The sequence below is a fragment of the Topomyia yanbarensis genome, chromosome 3, assembly GCF_030247195.1.
Source record: "Topomyia yanbarensis strain Yona2022 chromosome 3, ASM3024719v1, whole genome shotgun sequence".
Taxonomy (NCBI): Eukaryota; Metazoa; Arthropoda; class Insecta; order Diptera; family Culicidae; genus Topomyia; species Topomyia yanbarensis.
Window position 1 is genome coordinate 303,817,414 of NC_080672.1, and position 15,789 is coordinate 303,833,202.

Genomic DNA, 15,789 nt, shown 5'->3' on the forward strand with positions numbered 1-15,789 from the left:
TGTTATGTAAATGCAAGATCCACGATAATATCAGTACCCCGGCCTTGGTATCTAGCGAGGAACTAGAATAAATCAAATCTATTGGGCGACCATTGTGTGTGATCTCGCTTTAGAGGCAAGTGGTACTGTCACCAATGCGATACTCGTGTGTTCTTCCTGGGACGTCATCGTAGCCCAGGAATAGTATAAGGGTTGGTGTATTGGAAAGGTGTTCCAAGCATTGCCTGTTCGAATCCTACCTCTGTAGTGATTTTTTCACATAATTGTTTCCGTTTAACTCACCATTTCAACCATTCTCTCTGTTGGATACCACCAAAAAGTCGTAAAGTTTAAGTTTACCGGCTCTAAATAGGTTCGAAAAGCAAGAATGTCAAATTTTGCCCTAAAATTTCTAATAAGGTAGACGATTTGAGAATGTAGTGAAGCAATGCAACTATGCTTTGGGCTAGCTAGTATCTAGTGTTCTGCCACTGCCAACAGTTGTGGCATTACGCGAATTTTGCACGAAATCTATATCATAATATTTAAAATTAAAAAATAAAATTTCATTCATGACATGTGTGTACTTTCACACAATGTGTTCAGTCATAATGTCAGATGAATGAGAACTATAAGAAAACCGATTAACTACTAAAGTAATTAATCCTTAGTTACCATTTTTACATGCGATTGATTAAAAACGACAATCGTTTTCATTAAAATGAATATTGTTTATATCACTGAATTGACATAATCGAAGGGGAAATTCTTCTGACTCCTAACTGTTAATTTTCTTGTCAAGCAAATATAAGAATATTTGCTTCTTTGGTTTTAAACAATCTTCAAAAACAAGTTACACATTTTTATCTCGTGTATTTCAGATTCCTTTGTTTGAACCACAACCGTTCCTTTTATTTTTGTTGAGCTGATCTATTTAGATGAATAAGTCACATAAGCAATAAGTGATACTTCATCTAAACACTGTGGCCATTAACTTCTTATGTTTTCGCGTAAGACCAAGCAGTCGTGATCCGGAACATTCGCTTTAAACGAAAATGGAGCTTATAGTTTCAGAATTTGCCACTATCTAGTTCGACCAGGTCAGTCATTCAGTGCTGATAACATTCAACAAAGTGATATCGTAATATTTAAAATAGTGTTCTTGTGATGAAAATGCAGGTAAACCGATTCATTCCATCCTACTTGACCCTACGGTATGATAAATCTTTTCACCAATGGCAGATCAATTCGTGCCAGTTCTGTGAACATATGACACATTGCGGAAAATCTTGCTCAGAAATCGCTGAGGAAAGTTCATCTCCAAAAATAAATTTCAATATACAGTATCCAAACGATTGTCCAATTTGTGGTTAGTGTTCAAACAATAATGTCATCTATACCTCATAATCAATAACCAGTACTACCAATGAGGAAGCTACTACCAAAGACGGAGTGGTTACATGTCCCATTAGGGGAAGAAGCTAGGAAGAACATCTGATCCTGAACATCGAGAGAACGATCCAACACGTAGTTGGAGAAGAATCAAATGTTTTCCCGTTGCGTAAAAATATTTTCAAGTGTAACGGCAAGTCGCGCGCACGAGTTCTGACGAACAACCATCAATACTCGTTTTATTATGTTATATCAAGGACCTATTTAGATAACGCACAGTTACCGCAACCTATTAATGAATTATAAACAAATCTTGCGTTTTGCATCATATTCAACAGCAAAAATCTTTTAGAATTTATGGACTTTCTGACAATGCAGAATATTCAAATCTACAAAAGAATACTGTCCAGTATTTAAAATTGTTCGAATATGTAGGGTATTTGAAGAAATTTTGTTTGTAAATATATATGTAAAATTTACATTGCAAAATATGAAAATTTTGATCTTTCGTTTAGCCAGGTCCTAACGAATGCTTAAGACGAAATATTTTAAACTGTGTTAAACTTTATTAGAAAATAATCCAAAATATTTTTTAACTGTGTGTTAAACTTTATTTAAAAACGATAAGCAGAACCTTAATTATTACGGTAAGTAAGGTTCAGTTTTCGGAGAGATTACTAATATCTTGAAATTTACGTAAAACATGTTAATAACAACACCAAAGTTACTCGAATTTATAAATATTGGTTAGCACAATCATTTCAGCATCACTCGCTTTCGACATAAGGAAGAGAACACATCGTGTCATCGTGGCTCTTGCATCCTGTTTGTGGAGACAACTTCCTTTTAATTTTTTGAATTTTGTTTTTAATTTTTTGTCACAAATTTGAAACTTTCAAATTCCTTTTAGCTGATACAAACATGCCACCGAGAAATCTTATCAATCTCGCTGTTGTGCTTCAGATATTACTCAACTCTAGTTGTTGCTTTTCTGATAAAGACAATAACCACAAAATTAACTCATAAGCACTGACATTCGTTTTTGGATTCGCGCAAATGATCATCTCTCTCACTCTCTCTCTCTCCCTCTCTCTCTCGCTTTTCGTATTCCATAACTAAAAACGAATGAGAGATGCTTCGCTGTTACGTATTTAATCATCGAAACGAATCGTTGCTCTTTAAGGCCCACGTTCTCACGTGTACCATAAAGATGTGCGTGAAGCTTACTAACGTCTAACATGGAGAAGTAATTATTTTAGTTACACTCCTGAGCTGCCTATTTAGGTTGCTCTGTGTACATCAATAGGCGTAGCGAGCGGCTAAAACGCTGATGCTAGTTGAACCATTTTCACGAAATCGTTTAGTTCGTGAGAATCGAGTACTGATACATAACCATGCATTGCTAGGCCCCATGCAAAACTGACTCAGACATCACTTCGTTAAAAGTTTAATAACTTCTTTCAGCAAAGCCGGGTTGATTAGCAGTCTTTAACAAAGTTGTAGACAATTAAATTATCTTTCTTATTTTCACTTACAGTGATAATACGATTCACATAGAGCCACCTAGCGGCGAAAATGCAAGCTAATGGGGTTTCTCCATGTAAATTGTTGAAAAATCTCATACAAACTTCAGGCATGTTGGTCCGGTAGTTAGACTTGTCCGATTTGCTTCAAATTTGGAGCAAATACTTCTGGTGTGACTAGGAATCGACTCAGGAGCGGGCCGATAGGGGTCATTTTTTTCTTGTCACTCTAATTCCCAGGCATAGGGGAAGTATGTTAAAAACTGACATCTTAGGTTTTTCTGGGCTACCATCAAACCAATAAAATTATAGCCATGTGCAGAATTCTTGTTTAGAAGGTTGTTAACAATGTTGAATTTTGTCAGTGGTTCAAAAATTTCATTTCATTAAAAAATTTTGGTTGCGAAACATGAACAACAAAGTTACTTCTTCCAGGCACTGCCCGGTAATATGGTGAACCTTTTAGCACATATAAATTTACAAACGCGATCTCAAGCATTAACCCACCGCTCGCACGATCATGAATTGGTCTCGTCCGGAAGCCTCTACCCTCTGTTCTAGCAGCCTAGCCTCATGCCTTTAGTTGGACCAATCAACAAAATGACGCTCATATTCACTAGACATAATGTTGCATGGCGACATGACCGCCAACTTTAGTGATATGGAGAATCCCGCTCTCTTCTTACATTCAGCACGTTGACATACAAACGTTTAAGCCCTTCGTGATCATCCACGTACACCAAAGCCCGCGGTCTTGCAAACATGAAAACATCACGGTGATCAGTGCGGTAAAATATCAATTTCAAACGAAAATAATCGTTTCAAGTAAAACTTCGAGCCTTTCACTGTAAACATACCACCACTATATCAGTTGAGTTCGGCTGCCGTCTTCGTTTGAGTCACTCAAAGTTCACTGTCAATTGAATAACAGGTTCTAGTCATTTGACGTTTTTGCCTGTTTAGTTTCTATTGAACACCAACCTCACATTAGCACGGTCTCAGCTAATGGAAGTGAACCATTCCAATGAACCACTCACAAATGAATATGAAGGAACACTCACTGACATAAAAATAACTCCGACCAAGATAATAAATAATATAGGGTAAAGGCTATGATAAGACGAGGCAACTCAAGACGGATACAGGTACGAGAATTTTTTCTCTGTATGAGAAAGGTTGTATTGTTTTTCGATGAAGCTGATAAATCAGGAGGATATGAAAAAGAAAAGAATAAAACAAATGACGTAGTGGGCTTTTCTGCTTAACAAACATAAAACAAATTCACTCAAAAATTTTTTTTTGTTTTTTGAAAAGGGCCAATAAGCATACTGTCAAAATTCACTTTGAAGGGAAATTCCGGACAAACCATTAATCGCAGATTATAAGTCATAGCAGTAGACGACAGAGAAAACTTTTCTCTTTCATAAAATGTTAACATCCATTCTCGGCGAGTTACGGTTCGTCCGGAATTTTCTCTCAAAGTGAATTTTGACAGCATGCTTATTGGCCGTTTACAAAAAACACGCGAGAAATGTTCCGAACCTTTCTTTCTCTTCTTCTTGGAGAGTTTTCTTTCCTTTCTTGTGCCCTGCTGAATAATTGTTGACAGATGACTGTATGCAACTAGCGAGGTTGGCAGTGCAGCAAATTTCTTTGTCATATTTAGATATGTTGCTATAATACACATAATAATGACTGTTTTATTAACTCACATTTCGCCAAAATATATCTGGAACTAATCAATCCAAGATTTTTATCATATACTACATGTTTCTAGCAAATGTGGTCAGCATAACAGCCTATTCATCAGAATCAAATTTGCCACAAACTTTGAAATAGAGATGGACGTACTACCAAAATACAGAAATATACAGAAATCGTATTACTAGTTGCCTTATCTTGTCTTAGGTGTAAACGGGCGAACTCGTTAAAGGTCCAAGATGATAGATAACGGAAATCGATGGTTAGTCATTTTAAATGAAGGCGTAGTTGGTTGAGTGGTAAGCGTGACAGCCACCCATCCCAGTTAGTCTGGGTGCAATCCCAGTCGAGGTCGCTGAGATTTTTCTGAGGTGTAAAATCTTCCTTCGGAAGGGAAGTAAAGCCGTTGGTTCCCGGTCCATGAGTTGATGGGTCGATATCTAGTTACTACCAAATATCGTCCTCCCGTGATACTTGTGGAGGGCGCAGTAGTATTTACGGCCTCTAGCAAAAGCAAGTATCGGACTAACGTTCCTTCTGCGATCTACGTTCGGGCCAGGCCGGCGCCGGTTTTGATCAATAAACACTTTAGGATTACCAGGAGTTGCACATTGAAAGATGTTTCCCTAATCCCAAGCACTACTACTGATTCCCTGTGCAACTTCAGCTAGTCTAGATCGATAACGGAGTAGCAGCTACGGGTGGTCGTACAAGGTCAAGCTCAAGCTAGAGCTCGATGGTTAAAGTCATTTTTAAATCAGAGATGAGGGCAACATGGATACCATTTGAAAGGAGGTTAGGCCATTTTGAAATCCAAGATTGCGGCCTATAGTGACCAAGAAACTGTGAAAACAACTATCAATATGGGTATCATTTAAAATAATCATAAAATACCGTAATTTATGAATTTAGGCCATTTTGAAAACAAAGATGGCGGTTTCGGGTAACCACCACAGTAAAAACCATGATCAATATATATCTATATCGCTTTTGCAATGATGGTCACTAGATGACGGAAACTGATGATTGAGGACATTTTGCAATCAATCAATCCAATATGGCGCCTTTTGGTGACCTCAAATCAATAAACCCACCTTCGATATGACCTATTTATAGCATTCATATCGAGCAGAACCTTTTCGAATTCTTTCTGAAAAAGAAAAGATTCTCGTAGACTATAGACTGTGCTCGTAATGTGTTCCTATAGAACCAGTGTGGAAATGTTTTACCTCTTCACCATGTCATCGGAATTGTACACAGGGAACTATTGGTATAGGTGCAAATAAATAGCTGAATTACATATTTGATTTTAGCAATGAATTTGACAGCTTCGTACAATTATGATAGCATACTGCGGCTATCATATTTCTTTTTCAAATTTTCTTAAATTCGCAGAGTTTAGACGAAAATAATGAATCTACTAATAACAGCTTATTGAAACTGGTTGCAATGAAAAATGTTATTTGGTAGTACGTTCATCTCTATAATATTTTTGTTGCAAATTTGATTCTGATGAATAGGCTGGCCAAATTTGCTAGAAACATGTAGTATGTGATAAAAATGTTGGATTGATTAGTACCAGATAAATGCGAAATGTGTGTCAATAAAACGGTCATTATTATGTGTATTATAGCAACATATCTAAATATGACAAAGAAATTGGCTGCACTGCCAACCTCGCTAGCTGCATACACTCATCTGTCATCTGGCACAAGAAAGGCATGATAACCAAAAATACGAAGCCAGTTGTCTCTTTTTGTCTTAGGTTTACCCGGATCTCATTTGACTGGTGCTCACTGGGTAAATTGAAAGCTGATCTATTCATTTGAGAGGATCAAACGAAGGAGGTTGAATATGAATTGCGACTCATTTGAAAGCAGCGGTGAATGAAGTGCCATGAACCCAGCTTCAGATTAACAACAACTGATGCGTTAAATGAATGTGAATGCTACTGCAGACGACTGATTGACTGCGTTCATTCAGTTTCGATTGAATGAAATGAAATTTTACTGCACTGACGGTGATTAAGTGAATGTTTTAGCCGTAATAAACTTATGAACGCGCTCTTATGCGGGAACCTAGAAACGCCCATGTTCGCGCGATAATGCATCGGTCACGTCCGGAAGTCTCTTCCTTCGATCTTAGCAGCCTTCAGTTGGACCAATAAAAAATGACGCCCATATCCACTAGGCAACACGTTCCATGGCGACATGACCGGGAACTCTAGTGATATTGCGCAACTTACTTCAAGAATACATGCGAATATGCGAGTGGCCGCACGGTTATCAAATCGAATTTATACCCGCGAAGTGACGTACACGCTAGCGCTAGCGAAAAATACGCTAACGACAACGCCCGTGTTCGCGCGATCATGAATCGGTTATTTCTGAAAGTTCCTATCCAAACCTTCAGTTGGACCAATAAAAAATGACGCTCTTATCCACTAGGCAACATTACCGGGAACTCAAGTGATATGGAACAACTCACTCTCTTGTAGCATCTGAGCTGTACACAGAAAATTAAGTACCGGTTTCAAAGTCCGCGGGCGATCATCGAAGAACACACGCAAATATGCTAATAATAACATGGTTATAAAATCGAGTTTGTGCACGTGAAGTTACATACACTCTGGTCCACGCAAGCGAACATGTTAATTGCTCTTCGCGATTATACATACGATCGTGAAGTCCCTACGCCCGAACCATACAATGAACATCACATTCAGAATCACGGCCCGCTGCAATAGGGATCTTTAATTTGGAAAAATTGTGCCAGTTTTTCATATGTATTGATAGCGGGTGTCCTTACGAGTACACTCATATCATTCTTAAACCTTAATTATTCTTTTATGATTTTTAAATTTAAAAAAACAAAATTAAATTCAACCAGCAAACTGACAGTAGTCCTACTAAATGACGTATCTGCAAATATCTCGTTCGCCGCATTGTTAACCGGGACAGCACCCCACACAGCATGATCTGGTACTTTTTCAATCCGCTAGCAGTCTGCCATCCCAAGTTTTATCTGCAAACTATGGTAGATCTGATAAGGCAACCTATAGAGTCGTGCAAGTCGCATGGGTTTGGATGTGTTATTGTCCTACAAGGAAACAAACTAAAAAATGTTTTTTTTCAATATGGTCAAAAAATTTAAAAAGGACTGAGATATTAACTCACGGTACTAATCTGCATCAGAATATGCCTTAACCCGCACACTCCTAAAGATCCCTATTGGCCTTAAGCAGTTTCTTAGTGGGTTACGTTTCCTGTCTCGTTTGCAATTGTAGCGAGTGATTCTGACAGACTCCAGTAGGTCAACTCCCGAAAAAATGCTTATACTTTCGGAAGTCGTTGTCATCCAATTCCACGGCACTCGTAATGCTGCAATGATAACGTTTACAACCTTGGCCATGGCGGAAAGTTTTACTAAGGAAAACAACTTACAATACATCGTTGAGCATGGCAATGTTAGAATCCAGACACCCGTTGATACAGATGATGACAAGGTAGATGTGCGGCTGCGTGATCTATCTCCGCGTACTAGCCATCAGTTCATTACAACTATCATGTAAGAATAGGAACCGGTGGAATCCGTTAAGTTGGAAACCTGTGTCGCAAGGACGCGAGTGGCGAATCCCATTCCTTCTCACCTGAACTTTCAAGGCGAAATAGAAGACGTTGTCAAATATCAAATGACACTGTGCACCTATGAAGGATAGACCTCTACGTGTCAGATCTGTAACAAGAAGATACAGTAGGGAAAACCATGTGCAAAAACCTCAACAAGATGGGGAGTGGGGGTAGCGTATTGGTAAATCGATTGCCTTGTACGCAGCGCACCTGGGTTCGAGTCCCGACCCCGCACATAGGGTTAGAAATTTTTCCTAAGAGATTTTTCTAACCCGAAGAGGCGAATGACCTTAAGGTTAAAACCTCTATAATTGAAATAAAAAAAAAACCTCAACAAGATCAACTGCAAACAAACCAAACACACAGCCCACAACAGAATCTATGCACAGCGTTTCCGACCGTTGTGCAGTACCGACTACCTCCAAATCAACAACCAGTACCCCCAAGGTAAAATAAATGACAAAACATACGGATATACGATCGTAACTCGTAGGTCCAACAAACAATCCAAAGCAGTTAATCGAGAAAACCTATACAACATCATTAGTGAGGACAGCATGAACGAAAATGATAAATCGAGAGAAGGCGGATATACACCACCCCCAAAGAAGATCTTTACGCGATGTAACAAAACGTGTACACAGCCTCCGATGGACAGGTAATTTAATTCGATTTATTTATTTCTATTTTTTCGAGAGTTGTCCTACAGGCAATGTCGCCCACTAAACACTGCTTTAGGCCAATTGTAGCGGGCCGTGATTCTGAATGTGATATTTATTGTACGGTTCAGGTATCTGCAGACTCGCGATCGCGTGTATCATCGCGAAGAGCTCGAACATTTGTACGTTAACGTGTTCGATCGCGTGTGCATTTGTATGTCGTGTGTGCTAACGTGTAACTTCGCGTGAATGAATTCTATTTTATAACCATGTGCCTCTCGCATATTCGCGTGTGTTCTTGGGTAATCGCGCGCGGACCGTGAATCTAATACTTTATTTTTGGTGTACTGCTACGATGCTTAAAGAGTGTGAGATCTTCCATATCACTAGAGTGCCCGGTGATGTCGCCATGGAACGTGTTGTCTAGTGGATATGTGCTTTATTTTTTGATTGATCCTGCTGAATGTATGGACCTAAGTTATTAGGACAGAGAGAAATGGTTTCCGGCCGTGACCGATTCATGAGCGCGCGAAAACGGACGTTTGTAGGTTTGTGTTTGAGACAGCGTTTGAAACTTCGTGAGTGCTAAAACGTTCTCCTTATTACGGGGGCGTTCGTATGTTAACGTTTTTGTCACGTGTGCTCGCGTTCATGGGACTTCGCTTGTACAAGACTGGATTTTGTAACCGTGTGGCATTTCCTATATACACGTGCGTTTTTGGATGGTCACGCGGACCTTCATTCTGATAGTTAGTTTTTGGTGTACAATTCACATTCTGACAGGGAGTAAGTTACCCCATATCACTAGAATCCTCGGTCATGTCGCCATGTAACGTGGTGTCCAGTGGATATGAGAGCTTTCTTTTTTTTAATAGATCTAATTGAAGGCATGGACCTAGTCTGCTGATATCAAGGATGGAAACATCCGGAAATGACCGATTCATGATCGGCCGAGTGCGGGAGTTTATAGGTTCACACTTTAGACCGCGTTTGAAAATTTATAGGAGTTGAGACATTCACTTTATCACCGGGATTTTATCATGTTTACGAGACGCGGGTGTAGGTGCCGGGGATGGTCGCGAATGGCTCAAGCATTTGTATATTAACGTGTTTGTCACGTGTATGTGACTTCGCGTGTATACCTTCGATTTTATAATGACGTAGTGTGTATTTTTGTTTGATCGCGCGCCGACCGTGAATCTGATGCTTAATTTTTAGTGTATGGTACAGATGGTAGTCCATTTCCCCATATCATTTGAGTTCCAGGTCATGTCACCATTGTTGTTTAGTGAATACGAGCGTCACTTTTTAATGGTTCAACTGAAGGCATTAGTCCAGACTGGTAAAACTTTCGGACGTGACCGTTTCATGATCGCGCTAGTGGTGGGTTAATGCTTGAGACCGCGTTTGGAAGTTTAAAGATGCCACGTTTACTTAACTACCGGGGTGTTTTCATGTAGGCGAAATCGCGGGCGTAAGTATATGTGGATTAATGCAATTGCATGGTCGCGTTTGTGGCCAGGTTTGTGTTATCGCGAAGGCCACGAGCGTTTGTACCTATATGAGTATAGATAGCGCATAGTAGAGATATACTAATAAAAGGAATAATAACATGCCGAATAAAGAAAAAAAAAAAGATGCAAAGAGCTTGACTAGAAGTGTATAAATTGAACAATACTATTTTGGTATACATAAATAATGGAAAAGAAAATTGATAGATGTACAAAAGAAACGGACTAATGAAGCAGAATAGAAAAACACATGTAACATGCAATCAAGCCCGTCTAAATGCAGCAAATGTTGCATATTTATCATTAACGACAATTTCTTTCTGTTAGACTTTCATCATGCTATACTGGCCGGGAATGGATGACTCACGTGCGCCGGTAAATTTATTTTACCCTAATTTATCCAACCCGACTTTCCCGAATGAATAGAACCAAATGCTCAGATTGATCACCAGACGTATGAGCCACTATTCTATCAGATCCGTCAGTTCTGCATCAATTCCCTGACCCAACTGTCACAAATACTCAGACGAATACATACATAGATAGACATACGACTAGCACATAACAGTTGTACACTAGTACGAAAAACTACGATTATCATAAAGCTACAACTAATAAGTTTCTACTTATTCTACTTTATTAAATCAATTTAATTATTAAATTATTTTAATTAGTATATGCACGATGACGAAGTCGACCGATAAATGGACACACAATGACTTCCTCTGTGAGCCCCGTCTACGAATACCACCAATAGAACAATATTTGCAAACACGGCACACAACAAAAGTCAATCTACGTCGATCCGCTAGTCGGCCACTCCACCACGCATAGACCAGTGGTTTAGCGTTGGTATGCGCAGGTGCAGAGTATGAAGAAACATAGAACATAAAAAAGGCGCATAAGCCCTCTCGGTCTCCTCGATGCACCACTGTCGAGGCGTAATGCAATACCCATCTTAAAGCAATTGTCTGTCAGAGCTTCTGTAGGACTGATGTACACAATATGCTCGATGCTGTTTGCAATACCGTCAAACCCCTAAGCCTTGGGGAGGGAATGCGATTTATTTATTTCTATTTATACAACAAAATATTAAAAACTACTGCTCATGCATTAAGGGGGCGTCTGGTGTAAAGTGCTCAAACCGAAGGTTATTTTGATTTACGATTTTGAAGGCAAGGTAGCAATGGATATTTTTTGTTATGTTAAGATTTATTTATACATTCATTTGCACGAAAAAAAATATTTTCAGTCACGCGGAGCCACACATACTAGCGTTCCAAGAGTAGACGTTCAACCATTTCCACGTCGAGGAGCACTGCGGCGAACACGATAACTCTCGATAAAATTGTCTGATATGGGTAATTCAGTGAGTTTTGTAAAGCTTAGTTTTGTAGTTAGTGGATGAACCTTAAAAACAAATAGAAAAAAGTTCTAGTTTCAGAAAATGGCTTCATGGAAACCGAAAGATCTCATATTTTACTGTAAAATTCGCTCACTTTTCTTCAAAATAATTGGGAAAAAAAATTTTATTCAGTTTTCTGTGGTTCATCGGAGGCTACACATATTGTGCATTCTCATAAAAAAAAATCAAGTCAATTCGTTTATTAGTTTTTGAGTTATCCTGTTCGCCAATTTGAAAAACGCGGTTTCGTGAAAAAAGTCTTTAAAGGGTGTCCCGCATCAAATTTCATCACGGAAAAAACGCTGTAAAAATGACCCATTGATTATTTTCTTTTGAAAATTTGGGTAGAAGTAGGCTAGAATGTATTGTTTGCACTGTATTTCTATCGCTGTCAGTTTTTCGAAAATTGTTGGCGATAGATTAAAATCTACGTGTGTTACACCAACACACCAGGCATGCATGGCTGTTTAAAACGAAAGAAGTTCATCGTGACTACAGAGATTGCGGGAGACTATTTTTGATTTTAAAAGAAGCTTATAAGAAATAAACAGAATAAAAGCATTTCTGCGTATTTCTGCTATTATCATAGTGTGGTAATAGTGTAATAGCTCAAACTAGATTTGATTTCTAGGGAAAGCCGTGAAGTATCGGTGGTACCCGTAATCCCCCTAGATTGTGAAGAATATGCGTATCTACTGTAGATTCTTACACAACCAGTAACGAGTGTAGTTCATCTTTTCTATCTCTCTCACCGGAAGTTCCCCTAAACACTTTATTTCAATTTCAACATATTGTTTTTATTAGGCCTGTACGGTACGGTGTAAACAATATATTGATATTTTTTTATTGGTTGACAGTGGGTTTTCAGAAAGAACCCGAACATTTTAGAATTCATTTCATAGTGTCAGTAGGATCGCTGCTCCACTGTTCATAACGGTCATAACGAAAGTTTATGTAAATTTCACTTAAAACAAAAACTAGAAAAATCAAGTAATTGACCTGGAATCGGTCGTATGTCGCTTCTCATAGGTCAACACAATTGCTTTGTATAGATTGTTGAAGCAGATAAGTAAATGAACTACAATGCAAGTAAAATGAATAATAAAAGCGTTTATGAGCATTATCTGAGGAAAAAAATGTGACCGTCATCAAATTATCAATATCTTAGTTGAACACCATGTAGAGCTTGGCAACCTTGCCGGCTGCCGCACGGTTCAAATTATACATGCCGCTCCAATGAATGGAGTACGCCATAGAAACGACGACTTCACGAAAGGGCTGTGCTAACAGAGCAGGAAGATGGAATTTCACTACGCGACTACACTGACCGTAAAGTTAACGTGAACCTATAGGTAGGTATCCCATCTAATCCATCAGCAGATCGGCTGCGGTTTTCCTACAATTGCCGACTATTGCATCGAGTGTGTTTTTTTCTGTACATTGACATATTAGTCGTATATACGGCCATATATAGCGAGGTAAGCCAAGCAACCGTTGTTCGGTTAGGATCTATTTTAGCAATCGTTTATTATTGTAACATCTCGATTGACCCAATTTGTGAAGACCGAGAGCTTTGTATTGTTGCCTAATGAAAAACCCACATGAAACAAACTCATAGATTGTCCTGAATTGAGATAACCTCCAGGACACGTTTTCGTGACGGCATACAACTGTTTCTTAGAACCAGAAAAAGGATGACATTCTAGTATGTTTCGAACTGGTTTGATCAATTACAAACGTTATGTAAAATTCTCCTTACTTTATCGAGGAGAACCGAACGAATTGTCATTCGATGGCTTTGTACGGATAACAATTATGTGAATAATATTCATGGAAACCGGATTTTGGACCAGCAGAAAACAGTAGCACCAGACAGCGAAGCTAAAACTCATCGCACCCCGTTGCCACAATCGAGGTCTGTCGATGTTTACTTTAGCAATCATTATCATTATCGGCCGTTTTTTTTTGTACATAATATTCATTGGTAAACATGAAAAGGCGTTGTGAATCACGAACGAGAAAGGCAAAACGACCAATTTTGCCTTAGCTCGGGGAGAACTGTGCGGTCGCAAACTGCACAGAGTTAAGTACGCGTTGAATCGAAATGAAACAGCTGCAGGAACGGATGTTTAGTGATTCACTTATTGAACACAGATCCGGAGGGGAACCGTAATAACAGATAAAACTGGTGGAGTCGATGAATGTTTTTGGTTCATCAATATGGTGCTGCTGTTCAAGAGTTAAACTACCGCATAAGTTTACCTTTTTAGCAAAGTCTTTGTTGCCTTTGGCCATATTTGACCATCGCAGTACATAAAACTAATTGATCAATAAAACGACACAGAATAGCTTATTGTTATAGGTTCGATTACTTACCAGCTTCTGCAATCCTATCGGTGGAGTATCCAATTCGCACGTATAGCTTCAGCACTAACCCGACAGCGCGCCAGTCAGATGATCCTGACCTTGTTCACCTTCGGTTTCCCCTCCCGGTTGGGAGACAAACAATGCACACAGTACAACGATGGCAATCAATGGCTGTTTTTGTAGCTGAATTCAACTTTTCTTCTCTCGGATCGGAGACACTCGATCGGTGTGTGCTCGCTACTCAGAGGTAGGCAACACAAAACTATTTACAACAAATATGCACATTTTTTACACTTCACAATATTTTAGCAAATCGTTTGCCACTTTTGAGAATTCTGGTTTTCTTCTCGCTATCATCAAACGAATGCCCTCTCCTTCTCTCTTTCTTTTTGTCGTCGTTTTTTTTCTTCTTTGCACTCTATTCTTCGATGGATTCAGACATACTGGTGATCAGATCTCCGCTGGAAAACACCATCAAAACTAATTTGTTAGCATGTGATTCGATACACACGGCTGTTGTTTACAATTTCTGAGCGTATAACATTACACTGTTCCAGGCGTGTGATCTCCCATCGGCGTTGCCAGTTTTTGCGGTTCGGTTAGCTTTGGCGTGAAAGGAAGAGGTATTCCATTTGCTCATCTCATATGGAAAAGCAGGCTGCGCTATCAGTCTAAAGCGAAGACTTTTCAACCGGGGCCCAGGAGGTTTAGTTAAAGGTACTATTCAAATAAGTTTGACACAATAATAAAATGGATAAATATGTGTAATGTCCCATAATTTTGTAGATTACTGGAACTTTGGCTTGAATTAACGAAGAACGAAAAAGGCTAATTTATACTAATTTAAAACAACAACGTGCTAAAACCAGAAAATGCGGAACTTACAGTGTCAATTCTCAACCCTCATACATGATTCAAAAGTCATCATTCCACTCATACAATACCATGCGTATTTCCCACGTACATTTTATCCCCTAAGAAATAAGTTTGCTCAGTCCAATGAAATGTGAGATCGATTGGTATCACCCGGTGGATAGGTGTACCCTTACAATGCCATCTAACCAACGAACAATTAAAATTACTTACGACAAAATATGTGCAATTTTGAAAATAATAAAATGAAGACTACTACTACCAAGGTGACCCATTTTCAAAGGTAGCACTGTTCACCTTATAAAACCTTACATTACACATGGGAGAGAACACATCGCACTTGCTTGTCCTACACCAAAAAGATTTTCTTTTAGATTTCTCTATTTTTAAATTACTGTAATTTATCCGATTCCAGTGCACAGTGGTCCAGAATGCAAATTTAGCAGGAATTTTGAGATTTTACTAAAACTAAACAACTTAGTCTTTGGAGAAGTTTTCGTAGTTTATGAGCCCCCTCTTTCTGTTAAAACAACAGTTAGGGTGGTTCTAATTTTACCAAGATCAAAAAATTAACTTTTTAATCATTCTAGCTAGAGCCAAACGACCTTCAGCGAAGTTGTAGAACGACAAATTTTGCGAAGTTGTAGAACGGAAAAGTTTGCTGAAAACATGTAAGCTCTTTCTGTCATACTTTTTATTTTACAATAAATTTAAAGTCGGAGCTTAGGGTGTTTCTTCGAAACACAGTTT

The 15,789-nt window shown here is 38.8% G+C and overlaps 1 protein-coding gene across 18 annotated transcripts in view; it reads right to left on the reverse strand.

Annotated features, from left to right (window-relative positions):
• Nucleotides 1-15,789, reverse strand: part of LOC131686915 (inositol 1,4,5-trisphosphate receptor) — a 135,227-nt gene that overhangs the window by 103,992 nt on the left and 15,446 nt on the right. For all 18 annotated transcript variants that reach the window (XM_058970927.1, XM_058970928.1, XM_058970934.1 and 15 more), the window contains exon 2: nucleotides 14,176-14,627. The gene's annotated coding sequence lies outside the window, so the exon portion shown is untranslated. The remainder of the gene's footprint in view (nucleotides 1-14,175; nucleotides 14,628-15,789) is intronic.